The sequence below is a fragment of the Lissotriton helveticus genome, chromosome 4_1, assembly GCF_964261635.1.
Source record: "Lissotriton helveticus chromosome 4_1, aLisHel1.1, whole genome shotgun sequence".
Classification (NCBI taxonomy): domain Eukaryota; kingdom Metazoa; phylum Chordata; class Amphibia; order Caudata; family Salamandridae; genus Lissotriton; species Lissotriton helveticus.
This window is the reverse complement of record NC_136063.1, coordinates 1501934181-1501958712: the sequence shown is the minus strand read 5'-3', so window position 1 is coordinate 1501958712 and position 24532 is coordinate 1501934181. Positions and strand designations below refer to the sequence as shown.

The window sequence follows — 24532 nt, the reverse complement described above, 5'->3', positions numbered from 1 at the left end:
AGGCCGTTTCAACGAAAACTTTAACCACGCATGCATTACAACGCATGCGTGGTTACAACGACAGCCTTTACCACGCATACTTTTACTACGAGGCCTTGAAGATTCTACAAGAGTCACAGGGGCCCCCGACTCCCGCAGAGTTCCGGTGGGGAGCTTCTGCCATGATTGCTCGCAGAATGGCCACGACGTAGCCACGGGGTGCTCTCATGCTAACGCCAGCTTCAGTCTGAAACTTCCAGAAACACTGTAGACTACCAATTCAATCACGTCGTTGGGGCTCCACCGGAACTATCGCGTTGTTGCATAATGCGTCATATGACACGCCGCGTTAGCGCACCCGGAAGTGCTCCGGTGCGCGAGGCGCGAAGCGCAGCTTCCCGGAAGCAATCCGCGGAGCGCGTAACGTAAGCATGACAGGTCATGTGACTTGTTAATAAAGCTTTTCATTGGTTTAGAAATATTTTTATGAGCATATTTGACTATTTTATTAAAGTTTTCAAACAAATGGAGGATCCCCTAATGACGAATGTCAGGGAGGGGAAGCTAAAGTTAACAAAAAGGAGTCCCTATACTTCGAAGCAGCTTTAGATTGCTGAAGGAAATAATCCAAAAAGGGGTTTTCTTACAGAGAGTTAGATACGGGGCAAACACAGCAGAGAGCCAATCGAAGTAAGCATTAAACAATAAAATGTAATGGAATGATAAGTATCAACAGAGAGATAAAAATCAATTCAAAATTTATTTGGACCTCCCAAATGGGTTACAATCTTAAAAAATTAAAAACAACTAAGACAACCTTTACGTAAAAGGATTGCAATTACAAATTAAAATAAACAAATGCAATAAGCAGAACAAGTCGACGCGGCGTTTCGGTGGCTTTCAATCTTTGCACCTTCATCAGGACAAACATATAATTTTCACAGAATCTATAAGTCAAACAACAAGAATTTAGTGCCATGTCATCTATTACACTCAAAACAATACAGTTGGCTTACTCTCTTTTACTTATTCAACAATATTACACCCCCTTCACACTCTTTTTTTCTTTTTTGTTAAGGTATCTTGATGTTACCTAGACTGTTTTCTCCAACCCCACTCTTTCTTTTCATAAAGAAAGTTGCATCCTATAACTATTGGTTATAAACAATCTGGTACCTGCAATGTAATCCCAGATAAAAAATGTAAATAATTTGTTATAGCTCGAGGTCCCTCAGTCATTGGGATTTTATGCTATTGGTGCCTCAATTGTTTCAATGCCATGAGACAATCATTTACCTTTGAATACTGCCTCCACGTTTTCTCTTTGCACGAAGGAACTTCCGACCAATATTCCTTAACAATCGCTAAGGGTGGGCATGTATTTTCTCAATAGGACACCCGACAAAAACCGAACGATCTAAGTTCTCAATAATATACGGTGGTTCCTTCGTGCAAAGAGAAAACGTGGAGGCAGTATTCAAAGGTAAATGATTGTCTCATGGCATTGAAACAATTGAGGCACCAATAGCATAAAATCCCAATGACTGAGGGACCTCGAGCTATAACAAATTATTTACATTTTTTATAGCTTCCCAGCGTGACTTAAATCATCAATTACCAGTCTATGCTGAGAGAAACTGACATATACCTATCAAACTTGAATCTGGGATTACATTGCAGGTACCAGATTGTTTATAACCAATAGTTATATGATGCAACTTTCTTTATGAAAAGAAAGAGTGGGGTTGGAGAAAACAGTCTAGGTAACATCAAGATACCTTAACAAAAAAGAAAAAAAGAGTGTGAAGGGGGTGTAATATTGTTGAATAAGTAAAAGAGAGTAAGCCAACTGTATTGTTTTGAGTGTAATAGATGACATGGCACTAAATTCTTGTTGTTTGACTTATAGATTCTGTGAAAATTATATGTTTGTCCTGATGAAGGTGCAAAGATTGAAAGCCACCGAAACGCCGCGTCGACTTGTTCTGCTTATTGCATTTGTTTATTTTAATTTGTAATTGCAATCCTTTTACGTAAAGGTTGTCTTAGTTGTTTTTAATTTTTTAAGATTGTAACCCATTTGGGAGGTCCAAATAAATTTTGAATTGATTTTTATCTCTCTGTTGATACTTATCATTCCATTAAATTTTATTGTTTAATGCTTACTTCGATTGGCTCTCTGCTGTGTTTGCCCCGTATCTAACTCTCTGTAAGAAAACCCCTTTTTGGATTATTTCCTTCAGCAATCTAAAGCTGCTTCGAAGTATAGGGACTCCTTTTTGTTAACTATTTTATTAAAGACACTACACATAACCTGTTTTTCAAGTTGTGTTTAATTTTAAATGAATCGGTTTACATTTTCACTTTTTATTTCCAGTAAATTTTAAAAATAAATGTTTATAGTTCCCTAGGCTCAAGCACGTCAGCTTCCCACCCTATGTCATACAATTCTGACAAATCGGCATCCTCATCATGTTCTTCATCATCCTCAGGATTTAAATCATCTAAGGGATCCACTTCCACTGACGTTTCAATGACAAGTTCAACGATAAGATCGAGATCAACGGATTGCTCATTATCACTCATGGTTGATGTCGTTATCTTTAAAGAAAGAGAACAACAATAAGATGTTGCAGAGTAAGAGACAAATCTCAGAGACTATAATAGTAAAATTGTTTAACAAGAGTAACATTTTTCAGCTATTATTTAGCCATGTCCAGCGATGCTGAGGAGGCGAGTCCTATGTCCAAGTTTTCAGTGAACAGGACTCATCTCTTTTTAACCTTGGATAAGCCTCACCAACTCTGTGTCCCCTGCTCATACTTAAATGTAAAGGGGCAGATTTATGTTAACTGGCGCATCCCCAGAGATGCACCAGTTAATGTGCACCGCTGCTCTGCCACCCATGGTGTGCCGCATTTACAATGTGGAGCACCATTGAGCAAAACAACACAGATGCGTCACGCATCTGTGCCGCAAAAGCAGCACATTGCAGGAATCACGTCGTAAGCGCGACATGTCTACTGCAATGCACAGGAGCAAGCCACAAATTGCATGATGCATCACTCCTTATGCCTGTTTCAAACAGGCGTAAGGATTTGATTCAGCAATGCTATAAAGCTGACTCAGTGGAATCTTCTAAATTTCACTGTGTTAGTTTTACAGGGCTTTCATGCAAATGAATGCCCACCCTGCAACAAAACGCCTATATGAAACCTGACGCAGGTTTCATGTGGTGTTGAAAATGTATATGTACATAAGCGGCGTTCATTTGTGTTCACCCTCACCACTGTTGGAGTTAAAGCGAAAGTCACGGCAGAGTGGCCCCGCCATCTTGCCCCCTTTTAGGCCCCATCACGAACATAGATAGCCCCACATAGCAAAACGTGATCTTATCGCCTGCCCAACTTCAGATCTGACCCCCCCCCCCCCCCCCTTTTGCTCTCATGTCCTGTCGGAATGTCCGGCTGTAGATTACAATCACATGTTACATTTGGGAGGGGAAACGACATCAGAGCGACAAATATTAGAAATATACCACACGACAGCAAAATAACAGGTTAAAACGTTTTTATTCTTGAACAAAAATATATTAAAACAACTATTTACATGACAAACGGCCGCAGCAACAAACCCACAATGCATTTCGCCGTCTACTTGACGCCGTCCCTGTCCCTCCTCCCCCAAAGTAGCAATGTTGGGCTACTTTTGGGCTGCTTTCTAGTAGGGTTTTTGAGCGTCAGAAAGTCTATAAAAGCCGTCGGCAACGGCCTGGGGTGGAGAACCATTACGCGAATAGTCCGGAGGCGACACCACGCGCCAAGGCCTGTCCCCAGGATGAACCACGGGATCCGTTCCTGGGGCCGTGGCAAAGAGCGGCTGGCCGCCATCGGCCGGAGAAGGCACGGGCCCGACCCGAGATGAACTTGTCTTGCCATTCCCTTCCTCTTTCGGCGCCTTGCAGGCCACAAGGGGGGGATGTCTTGCATATGCCTCCAACCCCCCCCCCCCCCCCCCCCCCCTCTGTTCATCGCCTGGTCCGGCCATAATAAATGTCAGCAAGACGCCGTGGGGTGCACTGGGAGGGAGAGGCGGCGCGGACGAGCCTCTCCCGCCTCCCCAGGTGGAGGCCCCTCAGCTGCACCCCCAACGATCCACGCACCCGGCAAAGGGTTCGTCCACTGTGGCGGTATAGGGACGCTCCACGAGCCCAGCAAAGGACTCGCCCACTGTGGCTGTATAGGAACGCTCCACGCGCCCCGCAAAGGACTCGTCCACTCTTACGGTACAGCGACGCTCCACTCACCCAGCAGGGTCTCGTCCACTGTGGCGGTGCAACGATGCTTCGCCCGACAGGCTTGAGTCCATCTGCTCCTGCAACCCAGTGACTGCCGGTGGTTGCAGATCTCCTAAAAATGGCGGTCGACTTTGCAGGAATGGGCCTGGCTTGAAAAGTTGGCCTGGTCGCCTGTTAACCAGAAAATGGGCCCCTGTCTTTCCTTTCAAAATGCTGCCAACAATATTTTCTGAATGGAAGACACCTGTCCAGAGACGTTCTCCTCAACTTTGAAGATTCTACGAGAGCTGCGGAGGGCCCTCGGCCTCCGACCGCCCCCGATGGAAAAGGACTGCCATGATTGCCCGCAGAAAGACCAAAGCGTAGCCACGAGACGTTGGCGCTCTCATGCTGACGCCAGCCTCAGTTTGAATGACCAAAAATCCTGCAGACTACTGATTCGATCGGTTCCGGTGGAACATCAGTATGACCCGGTAGGAAAGATTGTTGCCCCTCAATTTCTTTGATTGATGGTTCATGTCACCGGTCCCTTCTGTTGCCCCTTAACGGAACTTCTGGACTGCCGAAAGAGATTCTGGTCCAACCCCGAGTTAGTGGAGACATTTTGACTATACTTGGGCCCGCCTGACCCCACCCAAAATGGCGCCGATATAAACTAAACTCGCAATTCCCCGTTGTGTTCCGGATGCTCAGACTTCAGATCATGAAATATGGATGCAGTTCTTGAAGCACATGGCGGGAGGGGATGAGTATTGCTTGAACATTCGGACAATGAATTGATATTAAGTTCTGACGCATCATTAATTACAGTATTATTGAAAGGTCGATTTTTCAACACTGATGGTACTTGCCCACAATGAATTTTCGATATGATTCTATTGCACTTATCGTACCTTGATGAAATAAAATGACCACCGACTCAGTTATGTTTTCCTCAGATAAATATGCCCTCTTGTACAGCCCCAGTCTGCCCCGTGGCTGGCCCACGTAGTTTTAGGCCTGCATTTGTGCGTCATCACTTTCGTGGTTGTATGCCTGCATTTGTACGTCATCATTTTTGAATAAAGATTTTGTGAAAACCAAATATTATAGTAGCTCTTGAATTGGTAAGTTCGAATACATAGCCATTGTTTCCGATCTACGTAAAATACAGGCGAAATAAAGCAAGTCGGTTACTGAAAGGTCAAAAAGCAAAGTGCCCAGAAATAGTGAAAATGTAAATGATCCAAGTCTGTTACGTGTATTTTTTTCTTTTGTGCAACATAACGCAATCGATAAAGGTCCCGGTGTTCCGTTTTACCTTGTATGCCACATATCTCAGGGAAATTGTTTCAGGTGTACACAAAAGAAAAACTCCAATTACTAACAATTTTTGGGGCAGATTTACAAACCCCTATCTCCATGGGAACGTCACTTTTTGCGATATTCCCGTGGCGATATGGGTTTCGCCCTATGTACAAGGCACCGTTGAGCCACTTACTATGGCTTAACGCTGCTTTGCAAATAAGAACCACTTTCATGCAATACTTAATGTGAAAGAGGTGGGCAGTGGGTGTTGCGATGGGCGTTCCACTGCAACAGCCATTGATTTTTTAACGCTGCCTCCTATTTACAAGGGCAGCGTAAATAGGAGACTGCGCCATAATTAAAACCAGGAAACACCTGGACTTAACTTGACGAAACGAGGATAAATGCTTTATTTCTCCTCGATTTTGCTTTTTTCATGTGTGCTGCCTTATGCAGTACACATGGAAAAAGCAAAACGCCTTCGATTTTTTATGTTCAGGAAGGAGGATCTTCCTGTACATAAACAATCTTCCCCTGCACGCAGTCACACTTGCACTATGGTGCAAGGGTGCCTGCATTGCCGCTACCCTGCTAAGTGTAGCGCAAGCGCAGGGGGAAACACAGGGCTGCACCATATTCTTGTAAATATGGCCAAAACCCTCGTTTCTGAAGTGGTGGACCGTGTCATTAAGCCAAGGAGGATAACGACACGCTCCTCCACTTCTGTGAATTTACAAAAAACTAAATAATTTAATGGGAAGATTGGTGCTGCATCCCAGTGACAAACCTTTACATGGCTGGTTTTATTTTGCTGTTCGAGACTCCTGCTCCTGCAAGGGCCAGTCTGGAAACCAAAAGCAGCCCTAGAAAATGTTTTCAGACCAGTCCCCATACGGTGCATACCAAGTGCAATGAGTGAGCCTGACCACTACAGAGGGTGCTTTGGAATGCTCTCCCCCAAAGGTTTTTGGGAAACAAAGGTGCAGTCTACAACACAGTTATCATTACAGATTGAATTTTATTAGCTTTCAAAGAATAGTAAATGAAGACCTTATTATGCACAAGGATACGACAATCTGGGAAGAAAAATAAGTTACTTACAAAAGCAGTAAGTAACCCACTGACCTATGCATATAACATTTTTTAAAATTAAATATATGGTACATATTCTTTGCAGTAACCCTCTGTGCTACATTAGATAAGTTGAAGTTGCCACTGGACAAAACTCTCCTCTCTCCAGCAGGTACATTAATCACTGGTGTTATCTTGACACTTTTATTGTTGCTCCAAAACTGATAATTCTGCAAGGAACTTTGAAGTGCTTTTAAAACTGCTGCCTGCGGACCCCCTGAGAATGGGTCAAGGACCCCTGGGGGTCCGCGGACCACAGTTTGGGAAACACTGGTCTAACCACTAGCATTTTCATGTATCGTTCCTAAACTGAAAGGCCAGAGACCTTCATCCATTTATTAACATATAATGAGCCTTATTTATGTTAATAGTAACGCACCGGCGGCGCAAGGCCTTCATAAATCTGCCCCAATATACTTCCTCATAAGAGTGTATAATTAATTTTGCTAAACCATATTCATTTTTCATCAACTATACCGTTTGTATTTTATGTACTAGTGGCTATACCGATTACTTTGTTTTTTGCAATGTCTGCACTCGTATTAGATAAGAAACTTGCCTTGAAAACAGTGCATTTCTGAATAAACTTTTCAAATATACACGTTCTCTCTTTTAATCCATAATCTCAACTAAAATGATTGTATATTGAAACAGTATTCATGTGTTCCACGTAACTTCAGCTGTACTAACTTAATATTTTCTTTTGTCGACCTGATTTACTCATACTAGAACCCACAGGCCTATAACAGCCCGTGAACCCTTTCTTTTACGGTACATGACAAAACAAACAGTTACAGACTTACCTTTACCAATGCTTTGTACGATGTACAACAGTGACAGTCACAAAATAGATATTCGTTTGACGGAAGTCTCAATTATGCTGCTATCACTGCAACCAAAATTCAATGGCACAGATATCCAGTCAATAGAGACTCATATATGTCTCTTCAGCCAATCATATTTCCTCCCGCAAAATTTTGTATTCAAATTTACATTTCAGTTGGTTGTCCCTCACAATATTTTCAATGTCACATAAAAGTCACCCATCACCCACTGCCATCTCAGGCTGTTTCCATGGTAACACCTCATTCTGCACCTGGCTGAAGGCACAGGTCAAAAGTTCATATCTCAACGTTCTACAGCAAACTAACAACACTGTTTTCCCTCCAGAAACACCTGCCTATCCACAGCTCGGTTACATGTCATTTTTTTCACACCCAATACTACTTTTTCTTTTACATAACATTAACATGCAACGTAGTCTTCAATCTTCACGTATTAGAATCAACCAATCATCTTTTGTTTTTCAACCACACCAAGCCTCATCCATTTTTTATCCTGAATTTCAGCTTCTAACTGCCATTCCACTTCCACAACCCATCGGAGCACGACTGCATCTGCCTTAAAAATGAAGGTTTGGCTTTTAGGACACAGCTATATTCACTGGAGTGGAAAATATGCAGCAAGCAGATGAATTTCCAACCTTGATTTACCAAATGTGCAGATAACGTGGATTGGGCAAAGAGGATTAAGATGTCACCAATTAATACCATTGGTGAAAACTTTTATGCATCTCCCAGAACCAGACCTTATAATTGTGCACTGTGGTGGGAACGATCTAGGCACATTGACTGGGGTAGGTCTGGAAATGCTTCTAAAAGACACCTTTAGACAATTGATGACACTTTTTCCTCGAACTGCCTTGGTATATTCCAATATATGCCAAAGACAGAAATGGAATTGGTCCAATCAACATTGTGCACAAATTGAGAAAGCAAGGAGACATGTTAATAAATCTGTTTCTGCTTTCCTCAGAGATTATAGCATGGGTTCTATTTACCACAACAACTTGCGTTACCACATGCAAGACATCTATAGGACAGATGGTGTTCATTTCACGGATGAGGGAAACAAAATCTTCCTCTGCAACATCAGACTGCATCGGTACTTACTTATAAATGCAGAAACAACTCCATAAACACAAGGGCTCTTTTCAGAGCCACCTTATATCAAAGCACTCAAACTTCTGATTTATCTCCATTTTCACACTCTTGTAAATAGGTGTGCGCGCACCCCGCAACTTTTTTTCGGAAAAAAAATATATATATTTTCGCCTTTAAGGACCTTACTGCACACCCTGAGAAAACCTACGCAGCAAAACAATCTCTACCTTCTCCCCTTTCCATGTTCCAACGCTTTGAAATGACAATATATTTACTCGCAGTGACAAAATGGCGGTCAACACTTCCTGATTTCCTTCGAATCGAACGTTAACAGACGTCACGCAGCAAAAAAAAAATTCCGCTCGCGCGCAGCCGCTTGAGTGCGCGCACCCATCTGCGCTTATAGATATATAATTGACTTTAACTTTAATTTTCTCAGCAACTACTGAACGGATTTACACCATTCCACAAAAAGCGTAATCTGCGAGCCGGACTCTACAGTTTTGCCAAATTTCTTATAAATCCATTCAGCCGTTCGACCTGTAGCCGTGTCTAAACATCCTATGGAAAATAACATGGAGAAAACCCGTTTCTGATAGATACATCTGCCGTGTGGATTCCTCACCTTGTGAATATCCCCCTTGCGTCAGCAACGTTCGGAAATTTTCTTCGTAGTACGTCGACGTGGGCGACGTCACAGGAGCACGGCATCGCGCGCGACTCCGTCTGACGTCACCGACCCGATATCAGGCCCACGCCGGCGTGATGACGTCAGTTCCCTTTTTTCCGCGTCTTCGACGCTAACGGTTTTCGGGATCTTCTGCGATACTTAGTATCTAGCTGTTAATTATTTGTCACTGTTTCTCTTTTGCGACTTGATTCTTCACCGAAGATGTCGTCAAGGAAAACAGGCTTTAAGCAATGTAGGTCTTGTGCCCGCATGATGTCTATCACTGACCCACATAAGGATTGTTTGTGGTGTCTTGGTTCGGGTCACGACGTCAAAAACTGCAATTCCTGTTTTAAAATGAATCCCTTTTTTAAAAAAAAAATTCAAAAAAAATAAAAAAAAAAAATGAATCCAAAGGCGCTTCGGGAGCGTGAAGCTAAATTACTTTTGGCGAAAGTAAAACAGGATACTGGAAGATATTCGAGATCGACGTCACGAAGATCGAAGTCGAAGCAAAGGTCTCGATCGAAGTCTGGATCGGCGTCGAGATCCAGAGCGGGTTCGAGATCTGGAGAGGAGTCGAGATCTAAAGCGAAGTCAAGATCCAGGGAAAGATCTAGGTCTAGATCTAAGTCGGCTTCAGGTCACGCTTCGAGCTCCTCGAGGAAAAAGCATAAGAGGAGGAAGCACAGTTCGAAGCATCATTCGGAGAAGGAATCCTCTGACTCGAAGAAAAAGTCTCACAAACACCGTAAAGACTTTGTCTCTCCTTCGCCTGCCTTGTCAAAAGAAGGTTCTCCGACTCCGGAGCCGGAGCCGGATCCGGTATCCTCGCATCCTTCGGAGCATGAAGAGGAAGAAGAGGTGATTCCTCAAGATCCGGCTCTAATGGAGACTCCTGTGGACCCAGAAGGTCAGAGTGAGAATGTGTCGGAACGGCCTCCATTGGAACATCAGGTAGGTCCGTACCCTCCCTTTCCTGGTCCCGGTCAGGATCCCTCGCATTTTCTCAATGCGATGTTTGGAGTATATTCTAGGGCAATGTACCCCGCTGGAGCGCCTGTTGGTCCCATGGGTCCATTTTCGTACAATCTGGGTATTCCTCAGTCGTACGCCCCAGCTCCATTTATGCCTTTCATGCCGGCGCCTCTTCCACCTTGGCTCGGTACGGCTCCACCGAGGTCTTCGACTCCGCATGCGGCTTCGCCGACTCCGGATCGACCTCATAGTCGAGATCGAGGTACCACACCTGTTCATGATTCTCGTCCTACTGCTCCGGCTCCTCGAACGACGTCGGAACCGGCTCCGTCGACTTCGATTCGATTGGAGTGGTCGAGGCGAAGAGCTCAGCGCCTTCTTGAGCAAAGAGATGATGAAAGTTCTGATGTGGAAGAAGGCGAGCTTCCTGATCATGATGATGATTTCGATGAACTTCGGGATGCTAGTGGTCTGGAACTCTCTCCCGAGTGGGGTCTACCTTCGACTTCTGATGCTCCGTCTAGGGATGTGGCACCCTATCACGTGGTTATTAGGAAGGCTGCTGATCTTAACTTAAAGCTGCCCACAGTGGAATACAAGCCCAACATCCTCACTGAAGTCTTGCACTCTCCCTCTTCAATTGTTGAGCCTACACTGCCATTTACTGATGCCTTGACGGATCCAATAAAGGAGATTTGGAAGAGGCCATTATCTGCTCCTGCAGTTTCAAGAGTTATTGCGAGGCGCTATAGGGTGGCTCCTGATGACCCTGCATTTCTTTCTACACATCCATCTCCAGAAAGTCTTGTGGTACAGGCGGCTTGCTCTAATAGGGCTGCAGGCTCTTTCCATCAAGTGCCAGCTGACAAAGAATCTAAGAAATTAGATCAGTCTGCGAAGAAGACTTTCTCTTCTGGGAGCATGGCTCTTAAGTCATCAAATGCTACTTGCCTTTTAGGTAGGTATGTGCATGCACTAATGGACTCAGTGAAGCAATTGTCATCAAAACTTCCTGAGGAGGATAGGAAGAACTTTAATGAAGTGATCTCTGACACTCAGGCTGCTGCCCGCATGGTCATTCAGAGCGGCATGGACACTGTGGATTCTGTTGCTAGAATTATGGGTTCATCTATTGCGACCAGGAGAGCCGCATGGTTAAAGTCCTCGGATTTCTCTGCGGATGTGCAGTCTACATTGCTGGACTTACCTTTTGAAGGAACTGGCCTTTTTGGTAAGAAGGCTGATGTAGCCTTGGAAAGGTTTAAGGACATCCGTGCCACCGCAAGATCTTTGGGTCTGCAGATGAGAGGGTCTACGACTAGAAAATTCAGAGGATTCGGTAGATCTTCTTTTCGTCCCTTCAAGCAGGGCCAACAGCAACAGCAGCAGCAGCAGAACCCTCTATATAAGTCCTATAGAGGTAGACAGAAGGGTCGTGGTCGTGGACGTCAAGTCTCCTCTTCCTCCACTTCCTCCAATAATGCCCAACCCCCGCCCGCATCAGCAAAGCAGCCCTAGATCCACCATTCTGGATCATGTAGGGCCAGTAGGGGGTCGGCTTACTCATTTTCTACGAGATTGGGAATCGGTTACATCAGATCTTTGGGTTCTCAATCTCGTAGAGAATGGGTATGCACTTCCTTTTCAGGAGTTCCCTCCCAATTACCCTCCTTGCCAAGGTTATTGTTCGGAGGACCACCTGCTTCTCCTGCAGGAGGAAGTCCTGGCTTTATTTCGAAAGGGTGCAATAGAGGTGGTTCCAGAGCAGGAGTGGGGTCAAGGGTGCTACTCCCGGTATTTCTTGATTCCCAAGAAGGATGGCAGGCTTTGGCTGATCCTGGATCTCAGGATTTTGAACCTCTATCTCAAACAGGAGAAGTTCAAAATGCTCACCCTTGCTCAGGTTCTTCTGGCGCTGATGGAAGAAGACTGGATGGTGTCGATCGACTTGCAGGATGCGTATTTTCACATCCTAATCCTGAAGTCGCACAGGAAGTATCTCCGTTTTACGGTGGGATCGCAGCACTACCAGTTTGCGGTCCTTCCCTTTGGACTTACTACTGCGCCTCGAGTTTTCACCAAGGTGATGGCAGTGGTGGCTGCGCATCTCAGAAGGTCAGGGATTCCTGTATTCCCTTATCTAGACGACTGGCTGACCAAAGCAGAGTCGCCGGAGAAGGTGCTCCATCATCTGCAAGAGACAACTCAGTTGTTACACAGGTTGGGTTTTTCGATAAACGTACCCAAATCTCACCTGGTGCCCTCCCAGCGCAACCTGTTCATAGGTGTGGTACTGGACACTACTGTATGTCGTGCATTCCCTCCACCTCAAAGGATTCACGACATTCAGGAGATGATTCCTTTATTCTACAATGGAGCGGTTGTTCCGGTCCTGAAGGTCCTTCGTCTGCTCGGTCTGATGGCTTCTTGCATTCTGTTGGTCAGTCATGCACGCTGGCACATGAGGGCACTCCAGTGGTGCCTCCGCAGGCAGTGGTATCAGCACAACGGAGATCTCAGGGAGTCAGTGAAGATCTCCAGAGAAGCTGCAGTGGATCTGTCTTGGTGGGGCGTGGAAGGCAATCTGTCGCAAGGAAAGCCTTTTCAACTGCCTCCATCAGTGGCCACAGTGATAACGGATGCATCCACTCTCGGGTGGGGCGCTCATCTGGGAGACCTGGAGGTCAAAGGTCTTTGGTCTCCGGAAGAAAGGTTGCTTCACATCAACCTTCTGGAATTGAGGGCGATACGTTTGGCGCTCAAGGCCTTCCTCCCTTCCCTTCGCGGTCGTTCGGTTCAAGTCCTGACGGACAACACGACTGCGATGTGGTACATCAACAAGCAGGGAGGAGTAGGGTCGCAGTGTCTCTGCAGAGAGGCTCTGCGTCTCTGGTCCTGGGTTTAGGACCATCAGATTTGTCTGGTGGCAAATCATCTGGCCGGAGTTCTGAACGTTCGTGCAGACAGTCTCAGTCGGCAGTTCTCTGCCGACCACGAGTGGAGGCTTCACCCGGAGGTTGTTCACGACATCTTTCAGATGTGGGGGACTCCTCGGGTGGATCTATTCGCCACTCGCGAGAATGCGCACTGCCTTTCATTCTGCAGTCTCCAGTATCCGATGCAAGGAGCATTGGGGGACGCGTTTCAGTTGAGTTGGGGAGATCAACTCCTTTACGCGTTTCCTCCCATACCTTTGATTCCTCGGGTTCTGAGGAAGATTCGTCAAGACCGGGCCCAAGTCATATTGGTCGCTCCGGATTGGCCAAGAAGGGTGTGGTATTCGGACCTACTCCACCTCTCCTCTCACCCGCCGCTCCGTCTCCCTCACAGGGCAGACCTCCTCTCTCAGATGGAGGGGCAGGTTTTACACCCCCACCTCCAGACATTACACCTTCATGCCTGGAGATTGAACGGGGCAACTTGAGTTCTTTTTCTCTCCCTCACGAGGTAGTGGATGTCATTCTCTCTGCCAGGCGTGACACCACTAAGTCCATTTACTCCTACAGGTGGTCAAAATGTGTTTCTTGGTGCAGGGAGAGAGATATTGACCCTTTGAAGGCTCATTTGTCTAATATTTTACAATTTGCCCTTTATCTGGCGCAGCAAGGTTTGGCTGAGGCCACGGTCAAGGGGTATCTTTCAGCCTTATCGGCGTTTCTATGTTTGCCGGATCAGCCATCTCTCTTTAAATCTCCGGTGGTTTTGAGATTCTTGAGGGGTCTCATAAATATGTTCCCTCCTACTCCTTTTGTTGTTCCTCATTGGGATTTGAATCTTGTGCTGACCTTCTTAATGGGTTCTCCCTTCGAACCCTTGCACAAGTGTCCATTGAGGCTTCTCTCTTTTAAAACTATCTTCCTCGTTGCAATCACCTCGGCAAGGAGGGTAAGTGAGCTTCAAGCTCTAAGTTCCAAACCCCCTTTCCTGACCATTCATGCTGAAAGGATGGTTCTTAGGATCAGGGCTGCTTTTCTGCCTAAGGTGGTGACTCCTTTCCATCTTTGGCAGTCCATTACCCTTCCTACCTTCTATCCTCCCCCTCACCCGTCTAAGGAGGAAGATAGACTGCATCGCCTGGACCTTAAGAGGGCAGTGTCTTTCTATCTGGTCAGGACTAAGGACTTCCGGATGGACGACCAGCTGTTTGTTGGCTTTGCTGGCTGCAAGAAGGGCAGAGCGGTGCACAAGCGCACTCTTTCCAGGTGGATAATCCTGTGCATCAAAATCTGCTACTCACTTGCGGGTAAGGACCTTCCTGAGGGTATTAGAGCTCATTCAACTAGAGCAAAGTCTGCAACATCTGCTTTGTCTAGGGGTGTACCTGTTGAGGATATTTGCAAGGCCGCGACTTGGGCCTCCCTCCACACTTTCGCGAAGCATTACTGCTTGGATACCGAAGTGAGGAGGGATGGCCACTTCGCGCGCTCTGTCCTCCAAGATTTCCTGGTGTAGCAGAGTGGACACCCTCCTCCGGGAGTGGGGACTGCTGTGGGAATCTATTCACAAGGTGAGGAATCCACACGGCAGATGTATCTATCAGAAGAACAAGTTACTTACCTTCGGTAACGCTTTTTCTGGTAGATACTATATCTGCCTGTGGATTCCTCACTGACCCACCCGCCTCCCCGTTGTCCACTCTGCTATACCTGGTCTTTCTGTATATATGGTTTATACTATTGTATTGATTTTGTTCTATATGTACTGTGTACATTGTATATTTGCATATTTGCTATCGTTGGTCCGTCCGTGTGCCTCGAAGGCACGGAAAAAAGGGCGGAACTGACGTCATCACGCCGGCGTGGGCCTGATATGGGGTCGGTGACGTCAGATGGAGTCGCGCGCGATGCCGTGCTCCTGTGACGTCGCCCACGTCGGCGTACTACGAAGAAAATTTCCGAACGTTGCTGACGCAAGGGGGATATTCACAAGGTGAGGAATCCACAGGCAGATATAGTATCTACCAGAAAAAGCGTTACCGAAGGTAAGTAACTTGTTCTTTGGGACCCCCCTTTTATCTCAGCCCCCACTTCACCAATCCCCCCCAAATTTTCAGGGAAGGAGCGCAGTGGACCGAGCCATCTTCTTTGAGAAATTCGCAAAGATTCATCCACCAGGGCCAAAGTTAATCCAAATAGAATGTTGACGATTTCCTATGGAAACTAGGTCCTAACTATAACTACCTACTGGCAACCGCCAGTAGGTAATGTGTGTGTGTATATATATATATATATATATATATATATATATATATATATATATTACCTACTGGCGGTCGCCAGTAGGTATATATAGTTAGGATTTTTTCTCTATGGGTTTTTTGAAAATTCTATGTCTAATAACTTTGGCGTTTGTGGACGGAATTGGCTGAAATTTTCAGGAAAATGGCACATTTTGTTTCTGAGCAGCCCTTGAAAATTTGGGGGGGGTTCGTCAAGGGGGGGCCGAGAAAAAAGGGGGGTCCCAAAACGTGTTTTTAACATTGAGTTTTCCATAGGGCGGTTGGCCTCACTTTTAGCCCGAACGGCTGAATGGATTTGCACGAAACTTGGCAAAATTGTAGGGACTGGTAGCCCGATGTGCCTTTTGTAGGTCTCAATATATGTGCTCCAGTGGATTTTGAGAAATTAACGTTTAAAAAAAGATATATATCTGTAACAGCGGACCGGTTAGCGCTCTGGTTCGCGGACTTTTCGCGCAACGGAGCTTTGTGAAGCGAAGCTGATTGGTTCTCCGGCGTCTGTCAACATTCCAAACAGTCCGTAGCGGCCGCCATCTTGTCTCTCGGTAGGATCGAGAGACAAGAGGAGGTCAAAACAAAGGGGGAAATAACTATAAGGGGGAATAGTAGATCCTCGCTGACCCCCTAGGTTTGATGTGGAGGTTTTAAAAGGGCCCCGCGGGGCAAAAAAAAATAATAAAAATAATAATTGAACGGCTGAATGGATTTGCACGAAACTTGGCAAAATATTAGGGACTGGTAGCCCGATGTGCCTTTGCTAGGTCTCAATATATGTGCTCCAGTGGATTTTGAGAAATTAACGTTCAAAAAAAGATATATATCTGTAACAGCGCTCCGCTTCGCGTACTTTTCGCGTTACGGAGCTTTGCGAAGCTGATTGGTTCTCCGGCGTCTGTCAACATTCCAAACAGTCCGTAGCGGCCGCCATCTTGTCTCTCGGTAGGATTGAGAGACAAGAGGAGGCCAAAGCGAAGGGGGAAATGACCATAAGGGGGCATAGTAGATCCTTCCTGACCTCTTAGGTTTGATGTACCATTTTGCCAAGTTTGGTGTAATTCCGTTCAGCCATTCAGGCTGTAGACGTATGTAAATGTCCTATGGAAAATTGCATGGGGAAAACACATTTGAAAGTGTTGAAATTTAGAACCAATTAAAATGTTACTTTGGTTTTGTATTTGTGTGTGATGAAAGTTAATTGGTTATGTATATATGTCAAATGAGAGGAAACCACAGCCATTTTGTGATACTACTGTCTGAGGTACATTTGTGAGGAATTTTTGGTGGTGAATTTCTGGTGTTTGATTTACACAGTACTAACACTTCTGCTACTTTTAAAAAGGTGAGTTGTTAATTTGTAAGGGGAACTATGTTGTACACTTGAAGATAATTTGAAAAATGTTTTCTGTTATTTATTTGCAGTCCTTCTGTTATACTAAATACTTGATGAAGTTAGTTTTATATTATGTATTACTAAAAACGATAAATGAAAGTGATTATTTTTTTCTGCAATTTACAGCAAGCAATTTCAAAATAAAATGGCTCACAATGAAGAGACCGTGGCAATTTCTTTTGAATTGTCCACTACATTGATTGAAATTGAGAGCACCAATAATGAAATATTGTCACAAGGAGGACATGACTTGTATGATTCCATTAGATTGATTGAAATGGACAGCACCAAGAATGAAATATTGTCACAAGGAGATGACTTGAATGATTCCACTACATTGATTGAAATTGAGAGCACCAATAATGAAATATTGTCACAAGGAGGAGATGGCTTGTATGATTCCATTAGATTGATTGAAATGGACAGGACCAATAATGAAATATTGTCACAAGGAGGAGATGACTTGAATGATTCCACTACATTGATTGAAATTGAGAGCACCAATAATGAAATATTGTCACGAGGAGATGACTTGAATGATTCCACTACATTGATTGAAATGGACAGCACCAATAATGAAATATTGTCAGAAGGAGGAGATGACTTGAATGATTTTTTTGATCAATCTCTTGATGGCGAATTTATCGAGTGTTTGGAGACCATAGAGTTACAAGAATCATCATTGCAGACTTTTAATGAGGAGATTCCAGATGAGATGATTGAAGAGGAAATTACTGATGAGGACATGTTACTAGTTGTTTCAAATTTAGAAAATTCTGAAGAATAAATTTATATTTAGAAATCAAAAATTGTTTGAGACATTATTTATTTTTATTTTTAATTTATGAGGTTGTAGCGAAGTGATTGTAGTATAAAATGAGACTTATAGTATAGAGTGCAACATTTTTATGTTACATGGTAAGTTTACTCATATTTACTTCCCTTCTGCCACTATATTATCTCCAATGTGTATTTGACATGTCTTCTTCATCTCCGGCCTCCTTTCTCTCACTGTGTGTCTCCGATGCATCTTATCGCTGGTATTTTGTGTAATTACAGAAGAGAGTAAAATAAAATAGTTCGGAACGTGAAAAGGGGGCAAAGTAGAGTACTCCTCACCCCCTAGGCCTTTTTAGGCGGTCCCAAAAGGATCAGTTTCTGCTTTCCTGAGAGATTATGGTATGAGTTCCATATACCACAATAACTTGCATTACAACATGCAAGATATCTATCTCCTATTACCAACTTTTGGAGATATTCGCGCTAAGCGCGAATATCTCCAAAAAGTAACACCTGCCCTGAGCAGTTCTTAGCCATGTTATCCAATGGGAGGTGGATAACATGGCTAAGAGTATTAGCTCGGTAATGCATGAATATCGCTGAGTTTTTAGCGATATTCATGCATTGCGGCCGTTTATTATCGCATTTGCGATAAACCTTGATAATAGTAAGGTTTATCTTCGATAATTTCTGACGATGCTTAGTGGTAAAAAATTGGTTGGTAAGCATCGTTAGCGATAAATATCGCTTAACTTTGGTAATATGCCCCAACGTCTGTTAACGTTCGATTCGAAGGAAATGAGGAAGTGTTGAAAAACATTGTCTGCGCCATCTTGCCTTTTTTGAAATGCCACACTTTTGTCGTGCACGGCAGCCATTTTAGATGTCTTGACCAGACCCACTCTCTGCACGCTGTCGATTCGTAGCATGGCTCCTCACCCTCGTAAGCATCTCCCCCAGGCACTGGTCACCACCGCTCTCTGTCTTATGCATGGGCAATAAACCTCCCCCCATCTGCGCTGCTCTTCCCTGAGAATCACACTGTGCCCGCCCGACACCTCCCTTTCGCCCTATTCACTACCGCACCCTGTGACACTCCTCTTCCTCTGTGTCCGATTGTCCAGGCTATCAGCTAGCCCTGCAGATGTAGTTTATGGCCCCAGCTGTAAAGAATCACCCCTCTTCAAAGGAGTTATAGTAGATCAAGGCCCACACCCGATGAGATCCGTCACACCACACGTGTTCCTACTATCTGAAAACTATCCTGTATTGTGATTGGGGAGGGGACCGAGCCTGAAGCGGAAGATTCCAGGAATGACTCTTTGTACATCAAAGTTTTTACAATTATGTGTCACATAAAAAATATATAGCACTCCAACAAAGTAGTAGGAATATAAAACTTTAATAACATATAAATATATACAACAAAACAAAAACAGTAAAAACATTTAAACAACGAAGAGACCGTGGCAATTTCTTTTGAATTATCCAATAGATTTATTGAAATTGACAGCACCAATAATCAAATATTCTTGTCAGTAGCGGTCTGTTGTGCGAATAGTTCCAAGGCAGCAGAACGCGCTGAAATCTGGATGTCACGAAGGTGATGTCTAGCAAGTTGCCGCCCAGCAAATAACGGCGTGGGGCGCCGCGGGGGTGAGTGAGTCCAGTAGGCACCACAGCTATTCTTACCGGCATTGCAGAATTACTGCTGGGGACAATGCCTGTGCTGGAGCAGGGTCACAGCAGAAACAAAAAGGATTCTGTTGAAGATGTTGTTGGTTTTCAATTTGAAAACAGTTCTGGTGTCAACTGCTATGCTAATGTAGTGGTTAATGTTTTGTTTTCTCTAGAAAATGTAAAAGAGGGGGAGGCAGTCCAAAGTTCCGTTAAAAGGGCAAAGGAAAGGATCGGTGGTTTGAACTATCAGTCAAAAAGGGGAGGGGGTGCAACAATTTTTCCTACCGGGTCACACTGTGCTTTCACCGGAAGTGAGGTCTGCAGGATTCTAGTAATTCAAAGTGAGGCTGGCGCCGACGTCCCGCGGATACAGTTTCGTCACTCCACGGGTGATCATGGCAGTCATTCCCCATCGGGGGTGGGAGACTCCCGCGGCTCCTCTAGAATCTTCAAGGTCGTGGAGGACTACGGTGGTGGAGTCAACCAGTGACCGGGCCATTTCTTTATGCTGGGCCCGCTCTTGCCAGGTCGACCGCCATTTTGAGAGTTCGGTAGCTACTGGCGATCGCGGGGTCAAATGAGCGGACGGGCTCCACCCTGCCGGGCGAGACGTTGCAGCATGGCCACAGTGGAAGAACTCTTTTCCGGGCGCCTGGACCGCTGAGGGTGCAGCTGGGAAGCCTCCACTGGGGAGGCGGGAGAGGCCTGTTCGCACCGTCTCTCCCTCCCAGTGCACCGCACGGCGTCTCGCTTGAGATTTGTTATGGTCGGACCAGGCGATGAGGACGAGGGGGGGGTCGGAGGCATGTGCAAGACATCCCCCCCCAGTGTTGTCGCAGCCATTATAAAAGAAAGAAGTGTCCCGTCCGTCTTCGGGCCGGGCTTCCGGTGGATGTCGGCCGGACGCCCCTGGCTCTGGCCCCATGAACGGGTTTCTTGGTTTATCGGCTGCAGCCGGATTCCGTCGGCCTCGGCCCCCCGACCGTTGGTGGCCGGACCGGAAGAGCATGTGGCGGGACTACCTGCAACTCTCAAGGGCCACCGCGGCCGGACTGGGAGAGAGAGGGGAGGGTCGAGGAGACATTCCCCCCCCCTGCAACTGTTCAGCGTTGTAAAGGCAATCCCCTGGCCGGGTCCCGCTGGTCTCGGCCTCTCCTCCGGCTACACCCTACGTTAGGATCTCCTGGCCGAGGCGTGGCAGCAGGACCTGCCTTATATGGGCTGCTCCCGGCTGGGCGTAGCCGGAACCCTGCCCCACCTTGGAAGTTTCCAGAGTGGGGGCGGATGTTCTACTGACTTGCATTTTCCCTAGTCTATCGATTTTTTTGGCGTGGCAGGCGGTGGGACAGCGAGGGGTGATTTGGTTTCTGTTACTGTTTTTCTGGTCTCTCACCACTGGCATATTTTAACGTTTTCTTGTTTCTAGGACATTAATAGGTTTTATCATTACGTTATGTTATCGTTTCTTTGTTCGTTGTTTAATAAAAGTTCATGTTCATCAGTGGCCTACTGATTTTCGTTTTCCTATTCTTTTCTTTCCAGGTTGTTTCATGCTAAAGTTTCTGTTAACAGGATACAGTGATCACTTCGTTATTATTGCATATGTCCTTTTCACTAGGGGTGCTCTCTGGTCGGGCCAGATGACGTATGTCTAGTAAATGGTCCGGGTGAAACAGGTGCATCAATCAGTGGGGAGTAGATAGGCATGACAGATTACAACGGGGGAGAAAGGTCCGCATTACGTACCCTTTCACTACTTGCAAAGATTTTCCTACGTTTATTTGCAAACAGGGAATACCTCCAAAAAGAACTAATTCCCAAACAGTCAATGTTCGGACAATCAATCAATCAATGAGGAATGAAATAGGTACGACGTGTTAAAGGCTTGCGTTACCTACCCTTCACTATCTGCAAAGGGAGAGAGAATATTCCTATTCTTCCTCGTTTGCAGGCAGAGAAGATCCTTAAGAGAATTAACATCGAACAATTCAATGCTCGATTGAAACAATCAACAAGGGGTACTGTGAACACAAATGAACGCCGCTTATGTACATACGCATTGCTATTTTCAACAGGTTGTTCCTAATGTTTCTATTTTAGCGAGGTCAAAAAGAGATCCCATTAGTGGCCTACTGATTTTGCTCGATTCCTTTTGTTTTTTTACACGATTTTTCGCTATCTGCAAAGACTAAACAGAGTATTGCGACTCTGTGCTTGTTTGTAAATAGAGAATGAACCAAAGAGAACAATCAATCAAATGGAGAGAGAAGCAGGCACGACGGATTACAAAGGGGGAAAGGGCTGCGTTAACTACCCTTCACTATCTGCAAAGAGAGAGTACTCCTAATAGAAATGAGGGGTGGGGGGCAGCAATCAAAGCAGATCAGTGTGCATAAACACGAAAAAAAAAATTCTTACCACGTACTTGACATTCGACAGCTTATGATATTTGCTATTAAAAAACCATTGAAATTCACTGAAAAAACCATAGGTTATAGACCATATATAGTTAGGAATTAGCATTTACAAAACCTTGAAAATTCACTGAAAAAACCATAGGTTATAGACCATATATAGTTAGGAATTAGCATTTAAAAAACCTTATTTTACTCACACAAAACCATTGAAATTCCATATATAGTTAGTTGCACTAACTATATATTGCGCACCCGCAATCCACTGCTGATGATGTCACATATTACATCATTCATGACATGGTCAGTGACATCACTGATGACATCACTGATGACATCTCAAATGACATCACTGATGACATCTCATTTGACATCAATGACCACATCACTGATGATATCATTCATGTGACAATACAATGCATCTCCTCACATTTTAATATAACCTCTGTTTCACCCAGTGTTAAAAACAGAGTATAATTTTTGAAACCATTGACACACCAATACTAGTTACTACATACGTACTCACTGATTCCTACGTCTACACACACATTCACTCATTCACCCATACAATCATTCATACATACAATCACTCATGTTTACAACACAATCATATGCACTCATACACCTATACAGACACTCACACTCTGCCACTCATCCATGGAGTTACTCACACACCTAGTCAGTCCTGTAAAGAATCAATCACACTTCCATTTTCTACTCTATACAGTTAAACATAGAGCACCTTACGTTTTCAACCATATACTAACACATACTTACTCTCTTATACAATCATTGATACAAGTACACATTGATCTGTACAGAGTCACACACCTCCCATCCAGCCACACACACACTCAGTCTCCCATGCAAATACTTGGGCAATCAATCAATAACCCATATAGTTACTCATATAGCTACTGATCAACACATGCAGCAGTTTACAGAACAACAGACATAATGATGCACAAATTAAGACAGTTTAGTCACTAACCCATGCACTCAGTGAGACACATTTAATCACTCACTCATACATTCAGTCATGCACCTACTAAATCCTTCGTCCAGACACTTATACATCCACTCATTCTTCAATATGTAAGACATATTTTAACTTTACAGAAACATAGTCACTGGATGTTGTCATCAGTGATGTCACTGACCATGTCATGAATGATGTAATATGTGACATCATCAGCAGTGGATTGCGGGTGCGCAATATATAGTTAGTGCAACTAACTATATATGGAATTTCAATGGTTTTGTGTGAGTAAAATAAGGTTTTTTAAATGCTAATTCCTAACTATATATGGTCTATAACCTATGGTTTTTTCAGTGAATATATATATATATATATATATATATATATATATACACACACACACATATTAGTGGATATACATTCATTATGCAAGTGTTTAACAAAGTTTAAACAAATATTCAGACACATCTTGTTCATATTCTAAACAAGTAGTCAGATTGATAGTCAAATCCAACAAGTGTTTCATCCCAGGCAGTACTTTTAAAGTCTGTGTTGTGTATGCATACATAACCATCTTCATTGCTCGTATTAATAGCTGCGGAGTCTTCGGGTTCCGATGGGAGCCTTGAAACTGCAGACCGGCGAAGTTGCTGTTGGTGCCTGTTTGCACAGGGTGGTCACTCCTTGACCACAAGGGAGTTGTCTTCCGTCTTCCAGTCAGAATGGAATGTCGAAGGTCCAAGATATGTCTTTCAAAGATTCTTCCAGGATAACCCAAAGTCCCAGGGACACAGCTCCTATACTTGTACTACGGATGGGGGCTGGAATACCTGACTAGGTCCCTCCTATGGGTGGACCTGAGAATGGGGTGGTTACACCCCTTTCCCTTTGTCCAGTTTCGCGCCAGAGCTGGGGCTGGAGTGCCCCAGGCAGTGTCTAGATGCATTCACTGAATGCAGCCCTCCCTGCCCCAATGCACAAACCCCCTGTCTGGTCCAGGTTAGTTTAATGTCCCTGCGTTTGGGGGGTGGGGGGGGGGGGTTGTGTAGGAGAGTAGAGTCTGCTTCCTATGGTCACTACATGCTAATCCTCCCAGCGTATACATTACCAGTTATATCTTTTTAAATATAACTGACAGTGGAAGACCCCTCAAAAAAGCAGGTGGATGCATCAAGAGAGCAAGCTCTGAGAGAAAGACACTCTAGGAATATCACAATTGAACCTGTGCAGCAGTACAGAGAACACAGTAAAACTGTGGCTGAAAAGGAATTAACTGACACTAAGACACAAACTCTAATGAAGGTATACATTGCCATGGGGACTGGGATGTACACAGGCACTGAGAATCAGACTTGATGGACCATTCACAGTGAGACAGGAGGCCCCCAGATAGTGAGTTAGAGAGAATTTCATCGGACCGAAAATGATGTAACATGTAAGAGAATGCCACACACCCATGGAAGGGAATGCAATAACTTGTGGAAAGAGTATATGTTTACATGAAATACAAGGGGACAAGGTTTAGACAGATATTTGTTCAGGGTAACAAATGCAGTACATTTCATGACCTAACCAGTTTACACCACTATTCCCTCCAACTGCTCCACTTTATACACACCATAACACCACATTTGTTCTTTGTAATACATCCTGATTCTAGGTCCCAAGTCTTAAAATAACCTCAATATTTGCCACTCTGAAACAGACAAAGTCCAACCACTAGACCCTTCCTCTATGGTCAATAGTTACTGTCAAACCTTGGTGG

General features: G+C 44.6%; 1 protein-coding gene across 2 annotated transcripts in view; it reads left to right on the top strand.

The window, feature by feature from the left end:
• C4_1H6orf52 (chromosome 4_1 C6orf52 homolog) overlaps nucleotides 1–24532 on the top strand; it is a 287362-nt gene that overhangs the window by 126572 nt on the left and 136258 nt on the right. The gene's annotated exons all lie outside the window — the stretch shown is intronic.